The 18,160-nt window shown below is 37.8% G+C and overlaps 1 protein-coding gene and 1 pseudogene across 15 annotated transcripts in view; both read right to left on the bottom strand.

The window, feature by feature from the left end:
• Window positions 1–18,160, bottom strand: part of GRAMD1C (GRAM domain containing 1C) — a 105,088-nt gene that overhangs the window by 63,772 nt on the left and 23,156 nt on the right. For 10 of the 15 annotated variants that reach the window (XM_043474877.1, XM_043474873.1, XM_043474889.1 and 7 more), the window contains one exon: window positions 12,904–12,988. The exons of the other annotated variants lie outside the window; for them this stretch is intronic. The gene's annotated coding sequence lies outside the window, so the exon portion shown is untranslated. The remainder of the gene's footprint in view (window positions 1–12,903; window positions 12,989–18,160) is intronic. 15 annotated transcript variants of the gene reach the window in all.
• Window positions 4,237–8,734, bottom strand: LOC122445560 (annotated as a pseudogene).

Genomic DNA, 18,160 nt, shown 5'->3' with positions numbered 1-18,160 from the left:
CCCAAGATATTTAAATTTGCTCATGTTAAATTTCTAAGCAAATACTAAAAATTTAACAAAGGAACCCAGTCTTTCACAGTGCTTCCTTCAGCAAAACAGAACTGAGACACCACCAAACCAAAAAAGAAAAAATCCTAGTAAATAATTAAGCAGATTAAGTTACTCATTGACTAGTATGCATCTTTAAAACAGGGATAGAGCTAAAGGTCATCTTAAGGTATTCTGAAATTTTTATCTAAACCACTGAAACATTTTATTAATTCAGTTCTTCTCAAATATCAGATCAGAAATACGTGGTAGAACAAAGTCCTACTGTATAGCACAGGAAACTCTGTTCAATATAATGTGACAGTCTGTGGAAAGGGAGTTTGTGGGGAGAATGGACACATGTATATGTATGGATGAGTCCCTTTGCTGTCCACCTAAAACTATCACAACATTGTTAATCAGCTGGTTTTGTTTAGTAGCTAAGTTGTATCCAACTCTTTTGCGACTCCATGGGCTGTAGCCTGCCAGACTCCTCTGTCCATGGGATTTCTTAGGCAAGAATACTGGAGGGGTTGCCATGTCCTCCTCCAGGGGATCTTCCCAACCCAGGGATTGAACCCATGTCTCCTGAACTGCAGTCGGATTCTCTCCAATATAAAACAAAAAGTTCAAAAAAAATTTTTTTTAATTAAAAAAAAAAAAAGACATACCTGATAGATTAATCACAACATAGATAGCCAGGCCCCTCCCCAAGTTTCCTATTAACTACGTCTGGGCTGGGGGAAGTGTCTGCACATCCAGCAAGGTCCCAGGTGATGTCAATGTTGCTAGTCTGTGGACCACAATTTGAGAACCGCTGCTCTATTTTACATTAACTCTATTCAAAGCTATGCTAACATTTTAACTGAAGACTATTTGATATAGATTGACAAGTTTTTTTCAGTGGCTTTAAAAACAATCTCTCTGAAAGAGGTATGTTTTATTGTAATAAACTCTTACCTCACTAAAGTTGTTTTTTTTATAAGATGGCTTCCTAGCGATAAGTCCCAGACAAGAAATGGACAAAGCACTTTTTAAAAAGCAAAGGGATTTTACCTTTTTTCCTCCCAGTTTCCCTACTGATTAACAAGCCTATAACCACAACACTAATCGGCACTTCAGAAGGCAATCTTCTACCTGACTTGAGTCATATTAACAATCTGATTCATCTACAATTGAATAATGTTTGTCAAAAATTGTTTTATGTATTCATAACTCTGTGTGTGTGTGTGTGTGTGTGTGTGTGCTCAGTTGTGTCCAACTCTGTGTGACTCCATGGACTGTAGCCTGTCAGACTCCTCTGTCCATGGGATTTTCCAGGCAATAATACTACAGTGGGCTGCCATTTCCTCCTTGAGAGGATCTTCCTGACACAGGAATCAAACCTGCATCTCCTGCACTGCAGGTGGATTCTTTATCACTGAGCCATTAGGGAAGTCCCTTTTATAACTTTATAATTGGTTACTGGAAAACTTGAATCAAGTTAAGTAAATTAACCAAGGAGCACAGGTCACTTTGATGCATGTATTAACATCAACTTACTAGTTTTTACATGATCAATTTCAGCCAAGTGAATGGCTCCAACGCCTAAAGATTTACTTTAATAACTAAAATATGACAAAGGATACAGTAGAAATATGTGAAAAGTGTTAACAGGAATATAGATGGAGCGAATCAGCACTATATAATCCCAGAGTAAGCTTGCACAATAATAGTACACCCATTTTCAAACAAACAAGATGTACTATTTATGTACTATTTAATTTTACAGAAGAATTTAGGCATAGCTCTGCCGGGGTCCAGCCCCAGCAGGATCCAGGGGAACCCTCAGGATGAACGGCGTCAGTCGGTGAGAGAGAGACACGTAGGACCGGCCTTGATGGGGCCAGGTCTGTGAGGGAGAGAGAGAGAGAGAGAGAGAGAGAGAGAGAGAGAGAGAGACCAGACCAGGATATGCAGCAGAGTCTGGCAGTTGCTTTATTTTTCACCGTAGCCTTTATACCCTAAGTCGGTACATATCTAAGGGGCAGATAAGCATACAGACTTAGTTTAACATTATATCAGCTTGTCCTTCACGAAACCAGGTGTGCTCTGTATATATTTTGTTTATGAGAGTCTTTTCCCATAGATTTTTTGTACATTATCTTCTGGCCTTGAGGTTAGCAGAAAACAGAAAATTGGCAGTCTCATGGTACAGCAAGTTGCAACATAATAGAAATACAATCCTGTTAACATAAAAGTCAGTCTTTTTGCAGAAATTCTCAGCTAAATTTATCTAAAAAGTTTAGCACACAAAGACTCTGTGGCTCTGGTGAGGCAGCCCCTGTTTAGCACTCCTGGTTAAAATTAACAATTATCTTATTGTTTTTACACTAGGGCTAAACTCTTATTTTTCTAGATCTCCAACTATATTAACAATAGTTTCCACTGCACAACCTCAGCACATTAACATCAATCAAACGTTGATCCAATAACCACTTTTAAAACAATATGTTTTGTATTTTTTAATAGGGCTTCCTCACCCCCCAAAGGGCTCTGTGCCTATTAGGGCCTTTTTAATGGTTAATCGCTATGTATAATATCTTTTGGCTTTCAGGCCTGTTGACAATTTATGGCTTGCACCTGGTGCAACTTTAAGCACCTTCAGTAGTCAACCCTGTCTTTTTTGTGGTTAATCTATTTTCTTTCTATTAGGTGTCATCTCCATGGGAACTAGACAGGATTACATTTTTTACAGAACAGAAATACAAAGGATTGCAAAAACAGCAGATATGGCACAAAACAGGCTCTTAGTCCAAAAGTTAATTACCTGCAAGAAGTCACCAGCTAATCTCTATCTAAACTACTTTTTATTAGGCACATTTGTGGCTATAATATTTGTGGAGCTTTTCTCACCCCGCAGAGGGACCTATGCTTAATAGTTTCTTTTCTTAGTGTACTGTGCTTAGGATGTTTAGAACAATCATGAGCATTTTGTGCAATGAGAGCACACATTTATCAAACAAGCCAGAATGCCAGCAAAAGGGTTTGAATTGAAGCATTTCCTTCATCCCTGGCCTCTTCATAGGGTACCAGCGTCCAGGAGATTTATTAATTAGCTTTTAAGTTGGTCTTTATTCAGTGAAAGAGGAGCAGGAGAGCTCTCGGCAGGCAACACAAGAATCTGCAGCAGGGCAAATAAGAACAACAGCAGAAAAGGGGGGAGGATACAGGGTGGGGTAGAGGCCGAGGCCAACCTGGAGGGTCCCTTATCCTAGACGGCCTTGCCTGTCAGGTATTTTCCTCATGACCTCGTCTTGGATGGGATCCCGGACGGCCTTGCCTGCCCGCTATTTCCTTCATGACCTCGTCACGGGCGGGACCTCCCATAATGGCTCCCGGCATAGCTCTGTAAGGGAGATGATGATGAATTAAGAGAATGTGTTTTTTAAACAATAGTGGCGGGAAATACACATCCCAAACTACTCTTTTCTAGCAGCAATTGATTTGAGATGCGAGTAGCAATAAGTGGCAGCTTGCAGCAAGTAGCAGCAAAAGGTAGGTGAAAGCAGGCTCCTAGTTTCCAAGACCTAACCACGGGGCCACAGGAGCCAGAAGTTAGGGCTAAGGTCCCTAGTCTTGCCTGCCTGGTCAAGAACAAATTCAGGCAAGGAGGCAGAAAAGAGTAAAGCAAAAAGTTTATTGAAAAAAATTCAGGCAAGGAGGTGGAAAAGAGTAAAGTAAAAAGTTTATTGAAAAAAAAAAAATTCAGGCAAGGAGGCGGAAAAGAGTAAAGTAAAAAGTTTATTGAAAAAAAAAAATTCAGGCAAGGAGGCGGAAAAGAGTAAAGTAAAAAGTTTATTGAAAAGTACACGCAGAAAGGCACATGGACTAGCTCAGAGATAAAGTCGCGCCTTCTGGTAAATTTAAATCCTTTATAAAGGGGCAGTCTTCCAGGTCTTCGTCTTCCCTCAGGCCAATCACCTTGCTTTGTCCCTCCTGGTTAATTTGTCTCAGGACCCTCCCTGGGGTGTACACGCACACCCTAGCCAAGATGGATCTCGAAGTGAACGCTTCTGGAAGGAGCATGACTCATTATGGCCTCGAATTATCCTCTGACTTTTTACTCCAAGGAGCCTTTCTGCGCTCGTGTAGTGTCTCCCTTATCAGACAGGGTTTTGTCCTTTCTTTGTCCTTGCCATGATTATTTCCTTGAGGTAAAAGACAAAGACCGGCTATTTACTCTGTTTTTATTAGTTGTAAGTTCCTCAACTGAAGCCCACCTATCTCTTATCTCAAGAAATGAAAGCAGAAGGGTGGCTGATTGTAAATTTCCAATCAGAATCCCATATATCTCCTACCTCTTTGGGAGTCCAAGAAAGATGATATTGCTTAAGCAAGACTCTTTGGAACAACATTTTTAGAATTGCTTTCTATTATAATTTAGTACATAAACTACAAAAGATAACCATCCACATTTTATTATACTTTACATTGCTGGTATTTTGTTTTTGTTTTTGTTTTCTTCCTTTGCTTTGTACCTGAGCAAAATGTAAGGGCAGATGCAAACTGAAAAAGAAAAAATTAACTTTCTCTGGTGAAAAAAAAGGGAAAGAGATCCCCCTCCTCTCTTTAGAGCATTTTCCTTAGAAATCTTGTAAATGTTTTCTTTGCACCTGTGAGATGTGAATCTTTTAAAAAGCAAAATAAGCTTCTTGCCAGTTTTATAACCCAGATGTTTCCTCCAGGACCTGGGAGCCATCTCTTTCAAATATAAACAACAGGGATGATAAGACCCCATCTCCTAGTTTCTCTGAGTGGGTTATTTCCATGGGTGCCTTGATTCAAGTTGCAAACTAACTCCTGTCTTTAAGAAGTGAGTTTATTTTCCCTTTGGATAAAGCCAATTAGCTAACACAGCTGCCCCAATTACCAGATGAATTTAGGATAAACTGATATGACATATGGCACTGTCAAGTCTTCTAACTTGAGGGCTAGTTATTACTCATCTTTAGAATATGTGTAATGGTTGTATCTGCCTGCCTACATAAAAAGAGGAAATTTCTTTCTGCCTTCACACTCTCTTTTGCAGATTGCTTATGATGTCCATCACATTCTAATTCAATGTTTATTCACTAATAAAACCAAATGTTTTCTTTCTCTTTTACTTTTGTAGAGAGGTTTTCTGGGTGGGTAGGATATTTTGTTTTTAATTATATTTCCCCAGTGCAACATTTTCTAGGGTAAAAATCTACCTTGTTCATTTAATCGGAGACATTAAAAAATGTTTGAGCAATGACGTCAGTATAAAAAGTATACGTTCTCCCAAGAGAATACATTCAAAGCAACAATCATATTTAGAAGTGTGAATAGTACATAGAACAAATCTAGTCCATGGAACTTCTGGTCTAAGTTGACATGAGTGTCTAGTTCTGCTCCTTTTGCAATGCTGAGGGGTAGACAGAATGGGTGGGTACATTGGTTGACTAGAAGTTTTGATAAATTTTAAGAGAGAGAAACTGGACACGAATGGATAAGCCACAGTGTGGAGAAAGTCTCAGCTCAAAAAATACACGAGAAGGTTGAAGCTATGCCACTCCAGAGAAACTCCATACTGAGAATCACAAAGAGTGACAGCTAGAACAGGGACCAATATCAGGTAACTGACTGGTGAGTTCTCTATGGTAGAGGTCAGTCAAACTCACCCACATCTTCCAACACAGTGGAGTCTTATATCTTTGAAGCCTCATCATCACTTGGTGTTGTCCATTGTTTTAGTGTTTAATTTTAGCAATTCTATTAGATACGTCATTTATTTAATTGTGCTTTTAATCTGTATTTTCCTATGATAGTGTGCAATTTTTCATATGCTTATTTGCCATCCATGTACCTCCTCTGGTAAAGAATCACCCCATCCCCCCTTTTTTCTCATTAAACTTTTTTTTTAATGGGTATCAAATTCTGTGACAGATTTTTGGTCAAGTTGTTTTCATTAAAAAGTACTGATTTTAAAATAAATAACTTAAACTGCCACACACAAAACATATGGACCACAAAAACATTCTCCTTTCCTTCTGAAGGTTTTATGATGCACTGTTGTCATTAACCAGTCTTTGACTACTAAATTTAAATGGCCAATTGAGACAAACAGTTTTGAGACCGTTCTTCCAGCACTGATTAATACTGGGGTGGCAGGTATTGGGGATAATATTCATTTAGCCTTCTGAGCTATCTGGGCAGACTTGGTGACCTTGCCAGCTCCAGCTGCCTTCTTGTCCACTGCTTTAATGACACCCACAGCGACTGTCTGTCTCATGTCACTCACAGAAAAATGGCCCTGGGGAGGATAGTCAGAGAAGCTCTCGACACACATAGGCTTGCCAGGAACCATATCAATGATGGCAGCATCACCACATTTCAAGAATTTAGGGCCATCTTCCAGCTTTCTCCCAGAACGACAATCAATTTTCTCCTTCAGCTCAGCAAACTTGCAAGCAATGTGAGCTGTGGGACAATCCAGCACAGGTGCATATCCAGCACTGATTTGGCCTGGATGGTTCCAAATAATCACCTGAGCTGTGAAGCCAGCTGCTTCCACTGGTGGGTCATTTTTGCTGTCAACAGTCACACTGCCACAACAAACATCTTTGACAGACACGTTTTTGACATTGAAACCCACATTGTCCCCAGGAAGGGCTTCACTCAATGCTTCATGGTGCATTTCTACAGACTTCACTTCAGTTGTTACATTGACTGGAGCAAAGGTGACCACCATGCCAGGTTTGAGAACACCAGTCTCCATCCGACCCACAGGGACAGTACTGATACCACCAATTTTATAGACATCCTGGAGGGGCAAACACAAGGGTTTGTCAGTTGGGTGAGTTGGCGGCAGGATGCAATCCAGAGCTTCAAGCAGGGTGGTTCCACTGGCATTGCCATCCTTACGAGTGACTTTCCATCCTTGAACCATGGCAGGTTAGCCCTTGGCTCCAGTATGTTGTCACCATTCCAGCCAGAAATTGGCACAAATGCTACTGTGTCAGGGTTGTAGCTAATTTTCTTAATGTAGGTGCTGACTTCCTTAACAATTTCCTTGTATCTCTGCTGGCTGTAGGGTGGCTCAGTGGAATCCATTTTGTTAACTCCAACAATTAGCTGTTTCACACCCAGAGTGTAAGCCAGAAGGGCATGCTCACGGGTCTGCCCGTTCTTGGAGATACCAGCTTCAAATTCACCAACACCAGCAGCAGCAATCAGGACAGCACAGTCAGCCTGGGATGTGCCTGTTATTATGTTTTTGATGAAGTCTCTGTGTCCTGGGGCATCAATGATGGTAACGTAGTACTTGCTGGTCTCAAATTTCCACAGGGAGATATCAATGGTGATACCACGCTCATGTTCAGCTTCCAGTTTGTCCAAGACCCAGGCATACTTGAAGGAGCCCTTTTTCATCTTGGTAGCCTCCTTCTTGAACTTTTCAATTGTTCTCATCAATCCTGCCACATTTGTAGATCAGATGGCCAGTCATGGTAGACTTCCCTGAATCTACATGCCCAATGACAACAATGTTGATGTGGGTCTTTTCCTTTCCCATTTTTGCTTAGGTTTAATGGTGGTTTTCATGACACCTGTGTGCTGGCAGCAAACCCATTGCGAAAACGCTAATCTGCCCATTTTTTAATACGGTTGTTTGTGTTCTTAGTGTTAACTTTTAAGAATAATTTCTATTGTGGATAGACGTGTGTGTTTGTTTTTTTAATCAGATATGTGATTAACAACTATTTTCTCCCTGTTTGTGTCTTATATTTTCACCCTCTAAAATGTATCTTTTGCATAGCAAGAGATTTTAATTTTGATAAAGTACAACTTATCGATTCTTTCTTGTATGAATCATTCTATTGGTGTTACATCTAAAGATCCATCATCAAATCCAAACAGAGATTTCCTCTAGGAAAAAAAAACCAGATGTTTTCTTCTACAAATTCTACAGTTTTACATTTAGTTCTATGATCCATTTAGAGGTAAATTCTGTAAATAGTGTGAGTTTTGCATCAAAGTTTATTCATTTTTCTGCATATGGACATTTAATTGTTCCAGCACCATTTGTTGAAGATGAACTTTTCTCCATTAAGTTATCTTTGCATTTGCACCTTTGTCAAAAGTGAGTTCACAATATTTGTATGAATTTATATCTGAGCTATTTTCTGTTCCATTTATCTAAATGTCTATCCTTGGCAAATCTCAGACTGTCTTGATTACTGTAGATTCCTAGTAAGTCTTGAAATTGAGTAATGTATGTCTTCCAGCTTTGTTCTTCTTGTTCAGAATTATTTTGGCTATTCTAAATCCTTTGTTTTTTCCATGCAAATTTTAAAATCAGTTTATCTATTTCCTCATCTATGAAAAAGTATTCTGGGATTTTTCATTTGAGAGAACTGAGACCTCAGCAACTTTGAGTCTTCTAATCTATAAACATTTATTTAGACTTCTTTTGTTAATGTGTTACATTTGTTAGCATATAGAGCCTATATATTTGTTAGATTTACACCTACTCACTTCATTATTGGGAAGTTCTGATGTAAATGTTATTTTTAAAATTTGAATTCCAATTGTTCTTTGCCAGTGTATATACATGTTTCTTTTATCTTCAAATGATTTTCAATTCTGTTATCGTTGTTTAGTCGCTAAGTTGTGTCCAACTCTTTTGTGACCCTATGGACTGCAGCCTGCCAAGTTCCTCTGTCCATGGGATTTCCCAGGCAAGAACACTGGAGTGGTTCCCCTTTCCTTCTCCAGGGGATCTTCCCGACCCAGGGATCAAATCTGCATCTCCTTCACTGGCAGGCAGATTCTTTACCACCGAGACACCACTAAATTCATTCATTAAATCCAGAAGTTTTTGTAGATTATCTGAGATTTTCTAAATGAATAATCATGTCTATTGGCAATAAAGTTAGTTTCTATTTCCTATTCTCCTAATGTATATGCCTTTTATTTGAAGTCTGCTGCACTAACTGCACTTAAACTTCTAGTAAAATGTTGAGTAAGAATAGTGAGAGAAGACATCTTTACCTAGTTTCTAATTTTAGGTAGAAGACATTCAGTCTCTCATCATTAAGTACAATGTTAGTTAGAGGTTTTTCATAGTTTCTTCTAAGGAAGTAGAATAAGTTCTATTTCTAACTTGTTGAGAGATTTGTTATGACAGAATGTTGAATTCTGTCAAATACTTTTTCTGCATCTATTGAGATGATTATATGGTTTTTCATATTTGGCCTAGGATGATAAAATATATTGATTGATTTTTCTTTTTTTTAACATGCTGAACCAGCCCATGCATTCCTGGAATGAAACTCACTTGGTCATAATCCATAATCTTATAAATTGCTGAATCTCATATGCTAATATTTTGTTTCAACTCTTTATTTCTATGTTCATGACAGATACTGGTCTCTTCCTAGAATGTTTCTGTCTGGTTTTGGTATTTTGGTAACACTAGTCTCATAAAATGAATTGAGAAGTGATCCTTCTTATTTTCTGGAAGGAATGATACTATTTCTTACATAAATGGTTGATAAAATTCACCACTGACACTGTCTACATTGAGCTTTTTATGGAAGGTTCTTAACTGCAAATTCAATTTCTTTAATAGGTATAGACCTATTCCAGCTATATGTTTCTTCTTGTGTGAGGTTTGGCAGTTTGTGTTTTTCAAGAAATTGGTCTATTTTATCTAAATTATTGCATTATGGGCATAGAGTTGTTCACAGTATTTCTTTATTATCCTTTTAATATTCAGGGGATCAGCAGTGATGAACCCTCTTCCATTGCTGATATTGGTAATACATGTCACCTATCATTTCTCTTGGTTAACCAAATTCTCGGCCTATCAATTTTTTCAGAGAACCAGCTTTGGCTTCATTGATTTTCTCTTCTTTTTCCTCTGTTTTCAAGTTCATTAATTTATGCTCTAGTCTTTATCATTTCTTTCCCTTTGGTAGCTTTAGGTTTAATTTCCTCATCTTTTATAGATTTGTTAGGGGTAATCTTAGGTTATTGATTCTACTTTCTTTTCATTTTTTAAAATGCTCATTTAACACTGAATATTTCCTCTATATAGTTACTTTAGATCAACTTCACAAATTGTTATTTTCACTTAGTTCATCTGTATTTCACACTGTTAAACTATAATGATTCTTAACAACTCTTTATACGCAAAAATACTGTGCTACTACTTTCTTCTGGATCTTCACACATTATTTGACCTTTCCTTCTAAATTTGATTTTTACTGGATTTTCTTCTTCTACTGATGCCATGATTCTTTTGTTAGTGTTACTTTAACTCTATATGTTATCCATGGGTGAGCTCATCTATTCTGCTGATTTTAAGTGACACTGATAATTCATTTACTCCCTCATTTCTCTATCCATCAACCATCCATTCAATCACTGGGTACCCATTATAATATGTTGAATACTGACCTCTGTACTAGGGTTACAATAGCAAATAATATAGATAAAAGTGAAAGTGTTAGTCACAGTCATGTCCGACTCTTTGTGACCCCATGGACTGTAGCCCACCAGGCTCCTCTATCCATAGAATTCTCCAGGCAAGAATACTGGAGTGGGTTGTCGTGCCCTCCTCCAGGGAATCTTCCCGACCCAGGGATTTAACGTCTTATGTCTCCTGCATTAGCAGGTGGGTTCTTTACCACTAGCACCACCTGGAAGCCCAATAATATAAATAGTTCAGTTCAGTCGTTCAGTTGTGTCCGACTCTTTGTGATCCCATGGACTGCAGAACACCAGACTTCCCTGTCCATCACCAACTCCTGGAGCTTGCTCAAAGTCCTGTCCATCAAGTCAGTGATGCCATCCAACCATCTCATCCTCTGTTGTCCCCTTCTCCTCCTGCCCTGACCTTTCCCAGCATCAGGATCTTTTCCAATGAGTCAGTTCTTCCCATCAGGTAGCCAAAGTACTGGAGTTTCAGCTTCAGCATCAATCCTTCCAATGAATATTCAGGACTGATTTCCTTTGGGATTGACTGGTTTGATCTCCTTGCAGTCCAAGGGACTCAGGAGTGTGAAGGACACTACAAGAGTACATACTGGAGGTATCTATCCACAGGTGATATTTACAATAATAACACTGGTCACCAACCACAGTGCTGGATCAGGACCTTTCTATATCAGATATAAAACCTTTCATTGCTGGATTATGTGAAGGCCCTGGGAATCCTACAAGAGAAGCCGGGACAGCTAAGGTGTGAGGAGTCACTTGAGGGGCTCAGTGTTTCTACATTTTAACTACTACTACTACTGCTGTTACGCTGGTGAGCAGTAGATGAATATAAGAGCTGTACCAGCCCAGTCAAATTTACAGTAAAGGCATGCCTAAATGAGAAATATATAAACAAAAGTTATATGCAAATAGACATAATACATTAATATATATGTTAAAATATATAAATAAAAGACAACCAGGTATAGAAGAGGGAAAACAGTTCTAGGTAAAATGAAGTAAAAAAGCCCCCCCAAAAAAGGAAATGACATACATAAAGAAAGCTGACTTCAAAAAAGACTAGAGACTCAATGGAACTTGATAAAGGAAGAGAGATGAAAGGATAATTAACATATACAAAAGGCACATAGAAAGGCAGTCAAGCTTTATTCTAAGGTCATTGGAATACCATTCATGAAGGGTTTTAAACTGATCAGATGTGCTTCTTCGAAAAAACCACTATACCTATAGCCCTGAATAGAATGAAGACATGTAAGACTAGGAGAGAGATCAGTTAGAAGGATACTGTGGTGTACACTAAATCTTTATTTCCAGGTAATACTTCTGTACCTTGCTAAAACTGTTCATAACCTGAATCATAGTGATTTCTTTATATATGATGTTTTTCCACGAGACTCCAAGTTCTTCAGAAACATCATGGTCTCTGGCACAGACTGAGTACTAAGAAATATTAATTGAACTAACCTATAAAGTATGAAACTGTGGATTTGAAATGTCAGTGAGTTGTTTTTTAAAATTAAAGGTTAAAGATTCTCTGTTTCAGAAGACAGTGATCTAATATGTGGTTAAATCTAAGAAGTTAAAGCCATTTGTACAGAATGATCCCAATTATATATTTTAATTTGTATCAGTTCAGTTCAGTTCAGTCGCTCAGTCATGTCCGACTCTTTGCGACCGCTTGGACTGCAGCACAACCAGGCCTCCCTGTCCATCACCAACTCCCGAAGCTTGCTCAAACTCATGTCCATACAGTCGGTGATACCATCCAACCATCTCATCCTCTCATCCCCTTCTCCTCCTGCCTTCAATCTTTCCCAGCATCAGGGTCTTTTCCAAGGAGTCAGTTCTTCATATCAAGTGGCCAAAGTATTGAAGTTTCAGCTTTAGCATCAGTCCTTCCAATGAATTTTCAGGACTGATTTCCTTTAGGATGGACCCATCTAGAGGGATGGTCCTTTGGATGGGTCTCTGGTTAATTTGTATAGGTATGTAATTTTGGTTAATATTTTGTCTGTAGTTTTCAGTATGTATATGTGCTTTTTAAAAAATTCACAATTTTAGTATTTTTCTTCACTGCTATAATAAACCTGTTCATTGTATAAAATTTGGAAAGTATAGACATTTACAAAGTAGAAATGTAAAGCCACCTATAACTGTACTATCCAGATACAGTGTCAATGACACACATATCTATACAACTTCATTTTATATTGTCTGATGACAGATGATAAGAGGCTGTTTATCTTGAAAAACAGTTTCTGCTGAGCATAAAGGCTAAAATATTCTATGAATATTATTACTCATCAACTCTATTTTGATGAGGTAGTAAAAGAGTTTTTGTACCTTCTTGATTTTTTTTAAATTTTTTACCTGCTATCAGTTTCTCTGTATCAGGTAGATGTGCGAACTATCTTTTATACTCTTCATTCCTGTCTTTATAGGTGGAACTTGAAATCTGCAACAATAAAAAATTAATTTTCTGTTTAATTATAAATGAGCTGAATTGTAGTATCTTAGAAAATAAAATTAAAATGGACTTTAAAATCATACCCTTTTTGTGCAATATTCTGTATGTCTTTATATGAAAAACCACATAAAATAAATATTTCCAAAAAAAAAACCCAAAAAGAAGCAAAGGATGCTTCCAGGATGATGGAGTAAGAACTTTGGCAACTAGTCTGCAAAATCAACATATAGATGGGGGGAAAAAAAACTGTCAAAAACAATCATCTGAATTGACTGGAAATTGACCAGAGGCATACAATAAAATGAGAAATATTTCATCAGGAAAATCTACTGAATCTGGGTATGAACATCAGAAGTCTGTGGCATTCTTTCTTGTGCCTGCTCCCGTTACTCATTCTTCCCCACAATTTAGGTCAGTGTAGTAGTTCTGCAAAGGTGGAACAGGCCATGAAAACTAGCAGTGAGGCTGACAGAGCAGGACTGAGTTGATTCAGAGTGGAAAACAGAAAACCTATCCCAGAAGTGAAGGGAAAATTTCTGAAGCTATCCAAGCAAGTGTGAGGTTGAAATCTCTATCAGGACAAGAACAAGCAGACTGTCAGATTAGTAGGGGACTTAACAGAGAGATTGTAGAGGAGAGGCAGCCACAGATGAACTTAATACACTCATCATGTAATCCTAGATAAACAGGGGCTACAAGCATGTGCAAGAGAGACTGGAGAAATCCCAAACTATCCACACACTCCTGGTATCAGGCAAATTAATATGGAGGGAGTCTTGTTCAGGCTTCAGAAGCAGGATAGCAGGCCCCTGACTTTGCTTCTAACCTGCCTGGACACTAACCAAATTCCGTGCTTGCCTGCAAGAACAGAGTCAAGTGGCACTTTAGATAAGAAAGGGAGTGGGTCTTGGAACTCTTGAGTACCTGGAGGTCTGGCCAACTGCAGCGAGGTCTGACGAAATCCTATGACTCACAATATAAAACAAACAGCATTGTAAAAATGTTAAAGTAAAACCAGAGGTGAATTTTTGCATGCAAACTGATGATATCAGTCTGCAGTCTAGGATTATAAGTGGGAACCGCAGAAACTGCAATTTGAGGTCTCATCCATGGAGTGGATGCAGTGCCCAGGACCTTTTCCCAACTGGGACTTCAAATAGCTGTTACATGGGACTTCTTAGGGCTGTTTTTAAGTCTACATGTTGGTCAGGCTTCCCTGGTGAAGAATGCACCTGCAGTATAGGAGATCTGGGTTTGATCCCTGGTTTGGGAAGATCCCCTGGAGAAGGGAATGGCTACTCACTCCAGTATTCTTACCTGGAAAACCCCATGGACAGAGGATCCAGGCAGGCTCAGTCCATGGGGTCACAGAGTCAGACACGACAGAGCACACACACATGCACATTGGTTGGCCCAATTTGGTGATGTATGTGCTGTACTTTTCACTATTGTTTCTATTTCTCTTTTCTTTTAATGACTGTATATTGAAATTAAGTCAACTAATCCTCAATTAAATATTGAAATTGTTTATTGTGTGTAACAAGTGACTTTTGTTAACAAGTCCTCCAAACCCGAAACAAAAGTAATACTTTCAGCAAGACACCTAGATGGAGATACAAGAAGTCTCAAGGGAACATAAAAATAGGGACAAATTTTAAAATGACCTGAATTTTGAATGCACTACCCAATCTATACACAGATCTGTCAGTGGAAACAGAAAGCCTTAGTGGCTCTCTGTATTTAAGCACAATTTCTGACTGATACAAGGAGTGACACAGGAAACTAACCTTAAAAACAAAACAACAACAATGATAATAAATTGAGCAAAGATCATTGTTTCCACACACCACAGGACAAATGTATTTCACAGATTTACTCTGAGCAATTCTAAACAAAAATCAGGAATGACAAGTTTTAGGGACAGGAAGGATGCCATCAGAATCCACAGCTGCTACAATACATTATCTAAGTTTCCAATTTTCAAAAAAAATATGAAACATAAAAAGAAATAGGAAAATGTGACTCACATTAAGAAGAGAAAAAGCAAGCAATAGAGTCTTTCATGATTCCAAGATACTGGATTTCGCAAAGACATCAAAGCAATTATTTAAAATATCTTCAATGAACTAATGAGAACAACACTCAAAGAATTAAGGAAAAGTATGATGACAGTGACTCATATCAACAAGTACAGAATCTCAACAGAGAATCTTAATGAATAACTTTTTTTAATTAAAAAAAAACCCTGACATTCTGAAGTTGAAAACTATAATCACCAAAATAAAAAAAAAAAAGAAGCTTCAAAATGGCAGAGAAAGAATCAGTGAACTAAAGACAGATGAATAAAACTTATCCAATTTGAAGAACAGAAACAAAAAAGTTTGAAGAAAATAAACAAGAGACTCAGAGACCTCTGTGGCAACATTAAGTGAGAGTATCAGAAGGAAAAGGAAGGCAGAAAAATATGTAAATACTGGTCAAATTTTTCAAAATTTGAGGACAATGTACAAATCAAAGAAGAGTAATGAATCCCAAATAAGATAAAGACAAGAGATTCAGACTTAGACCCATTAAAGCAAAATTGATATACACACAGAACAAACATATATATGTATCATATATATAAAACACATATGAGACATATATATATAAAGGCAGGGGAGAGATAATGGAGCTAGGATAGAACAAAGATTCACTATTTTAGCAGAATTAAGTTAGTAATCTGAAGTGTACAGTGAGAGGTTATGATGTACACGGTAATCCCTCAAGCAATCCTTTAAAAACACTCAAATACATTTTTTAAATCAAGAGGAACTGAAGTGGTATCCTAAAAAGTATTTATTTGACACATAAAGGGGGAGCAGAGGAACAAAAATATATATGAGATACAGAGAAAACAACAAAATGGCTATTTGTAAATCCAAGTTATCTCCAATTAATTTGTAAATTTCCAATTAAAATGTAAATATATATTATAAACACATTAAATATAAATAAGTTAAACATGGAGATTGTCAAACTGGATAAAAATAGACCCAACTATACTCTGTCCACAAGAGACACACAACCTAGATACAAAAACACAAAGAGGCTGAAAGTGAAAGAATGGACATATACATCATGCAAACAGTAATCACAAGAAAACTGGAGTTCTTATACCACTATCAGCTGAAATAAACTTTAAGGCAAGAAATATTACTAGAGATTAAGATATGTTCATAACAATAAAAGAGTCAATACATGAGGAAGAGGAACTAAAGAGCCTCTTGATGAGGGTAAAAGAGGCGAGTGAAAAAGCTAGCTTAAAACTCAACATTCAAAAAACTAAGATAATGACATCAGGTCCCATCACTTCATGGGACCTGAAGTGGGGTCCCATTTGGGGTCCCCCAAATGGGGGAACAGTGGAAGCAATAACAGATTTTATTTTCTTGGGCTCCAAAATCATTGTAGACAGTGATTCAGCCATGAAATTAAAAGATGCTTGCTCAGCATCACCCTCAATGGTGAAAAATTGAAAGCATTTCCCCTGAAATCAGGAACAAGACAAGGGTGCCCACTCTCACCACTACTGTTCAACATAGTGTTGGAAGTTTTGGCCACAGCAATCAGAGCAGAAAAAGAAGTAAAAGGAATCCAGATAGGAAAAGAAGAAGTGAAACTCTCACTGTTTGCAGATGACATGATCCTCTACATAGAAAACCCTAAAGACTCTACCAGAAAATTACTAGAGCTAATCAATGAATATAATAAAGTTGCAGGATATAAAATTAACACACAGAAATCCCTTGCATTCCTATACACTAACAATGAGAAAACAGAAAGAGAAATTAAGGAAACGATACCATTCACCATTGCAACAAAAAGAATAAAATACTTAGGAGTATATCTACCTAAAGAAACAAAAGACCTATACATAGAAAACTATAAAACACTGATGAAAGAAATCAAAGAGGACACAAACAGATGGAGAAACATTCTGTGTTCATGGATTGGAAGAATCAATATTGTCAAAATGGCTATTCTACCCAAAGCAATCTATAGATTCAATGCAATCCCTATCAAGCTACCAATGGTATTTTTCACAGAACTAGACCAAAGAATTTCACAATTTGTATGGAAATACAAAAAACCTCGAATAGCCAAAGTAATCTTGAGAAAGAAGAATGGAACTGGAGGAATCAACCTGCCTGACTTCAGACTCTACTACAAAGCCACAGTCATCAAGACAGTATGGTACTGGCACAAAGACAGAAATATAGATCAATGGAACAGAATAGAAAGCCCAGAGATAAATCCACGAACCTATGGACACCTTATCTTTGACAAAGGAGGCAAGGAAAAAAAAAAAAAAAAAGACAACCTCTTTAACAAGTGGTGCTGGGAAAACTGGTCAACCACTTGCAAAAGAATGAAACTAGAACACTTTCTAACACCATACACAAAAATAAACTCAAAATGGATTAAAGATCTAAATGTAAGACCAGAAACTATAAAACTCCTAGAGGAGAACATAGGCAAAACACTCTCCGACATAAATCACAGCAAGATCCTCTATGACCCACCTCCCAGAATATTGGAAATAAAAGCAAAACTAAACAAATGGGACCTAATGAAACTTAAAAGCTTTTGCACTACAAAGGAAACTATAAGTAAGGTGAAAAGACAGCCCTCAGATTGGGAGAAAATAATAGCAAATGAAGAAACAGACAAAGGATTAATCTCAAAAATATACAAGCAACTCCTGAAGCTCAATTCCAGAAAAATAAATGACCCAATCAAAAAATGGGCCAAAGAACTAAACAGACATTTCTCCAAGGAAGACATACAGATGGCTAACAAACACATGAAAAGATGCTCAACATCACTCATTATCAGAGAAATGCAAATCAAAACCACAATGAGGTACCATTACACGCCAGTCAGGATGGCTGCTATCCAAAAGTCTACAAGCAATAAATGCTGGAGAGGGTGTGGAGAAAAGGGAACCCTCTTACACTGTTGGTGGGAATGCAAACTAGTACAGCCGCTATGGAAAACAGTGTGGAGATTTCTTAAAAAACTGGAAATAGAACTGCCATATGACCCAGCAATCCCACTTCTGGGCATACACACTGAGGAAACCAGATCTGAAAGAGACACGTGCACCCCAATGTTCAT

The sequence above is a fragment of the Cervus canadensis genome, chromosome 7 (assembly GCF_019320065.1).
Source record: "Cervus canadensis isolate Bull #8, Minnesota chromosome 7, ASM1932006v1, whole genome shotgun sequence".
NCBI classification, from domain to species: domain Eukaryota; kingdom Metazoa; phylum Chordata; class Mammalia; order Artiodactyla; family Cervidae; genus Cervus; species Cervus canadensis.
This window is presented reverse-complemented; position numbering and strand designations above follow the sequence as displayed.